Below are 1,125 nucleotides of genomic sequence, written 5' to 3' on the forward strand. Positions count from 1 at the left end.
TTGAAACTGATCTAAAAAAGTAGTTTTCAATTTTTAACTTTGGAGGCTGTATTCTCCGTGAACTCAGTTTTCGTACTCCTCTATCAGCTTTTCAAATAGTACATCCCACAAAAATTTCATTGACCTAGCTGTAATAGAACCGGAGATATCAAACAAAACTGGTCTCCCACTGTTTCCATTGCTTCTTGATGATTGTGACCACCTTGCGATAATCCTTTGAAATCACCAAGAATCTAACTACATCGGTCAAAATCACTTGTTATATCAGGTTCTAGAAGCATTAGAGGAAAACATATCAAAAAACCCGACTTTATTTCGTTGATTTAAAACCACAATCAACGTTTTAATCCAAGTATATTCAAACTGAAGAAAAGGCCGCCATTTTGGCGACCGTTGTACACAAAATCTAATCCTCTTAATTCCAATAAGGCAAACGTATTGGGGTCAGGTTTTTTGCATAGAATTGGTAGTACAGGGCATACCCATCTTGATTACAGCTCAATTTTGTGTTAATATGCTAATTAGAACTTTGTGTGAGCGTTGATTATTGCATGCCTTGAGCTATACTGCACGCAACTTGTTTAGTGGGCGGTTGTAGCTATATGCTCTGCTGCACGTAACTATCTTGTGTTCTGTTGCTTTTGTCAACTAAATGGTGCTGTGAGAGTGCGAAATTCAGTGCAATCGTATTCTGAACGTGTACAACAGGGGAAAAGCGCTGATACACACATTAAAGTTGCATCAAGACCGCCTCAGCCATGCCTAAAAAACACAAATTAGGCCAAAGCAACTCAATCATCTCAGACAACAAAACAAAACACGAGAAAATCAAAAGATCTGAGCACCCTGACAAATATCACAACACGAGGGAAGATAATGACACCGAAAGTGAGGATATCAATGTCACAGGTGTCCCTACTGATTATTGGTGGGGTGACACAGATGCAGAAACGCAGAGAAAGGGAAAAAAGAAGAGAACAATTGAAAGAAAGAGACTGTATCATGCAGAACTGGGCAAGCATGTACAGGACAGTTCTGAGTCAGATAGCGAGTATGAACCCTCAAGAAACGTGCAAAACAAAGCAGACACAGAAAGGTTTCGGACCCTTGACACTCAAAGGCAGC

At 39.8% G+C, this 1,125-nt stretch overlaps 1 pseudogene; it reads left to right on the forward strand.

The window, feature by feature from the left end:
• LOC142791771 (large subunit ribosomal RNA) overlaps positions 1 to 104 on the forward strand; it is a 3,114-nt pseudogene extending 3,010 nt beyond the window's left edge.
• The last annotated feature ends 1,021 nt before the right edge of the window (positions 105 to 1,125 follow it).

Source organism: Rhipicephalus microplus, unplaced genomic scaffold (assembly GCF_043290135.1).
Source record: "Rhipicephalus microplus isolate Deutch F79 unplaced genomic scaffold, USDA_Rmic scaffold_188, whole genome shotgun sequence".
Lineage (NCBI taxonomy): Eukaryota > Metazoa > Arthropoda > Arachnida > Ixodida > Ixodidae > Rhipicephalus > Rhipicephalus microplus.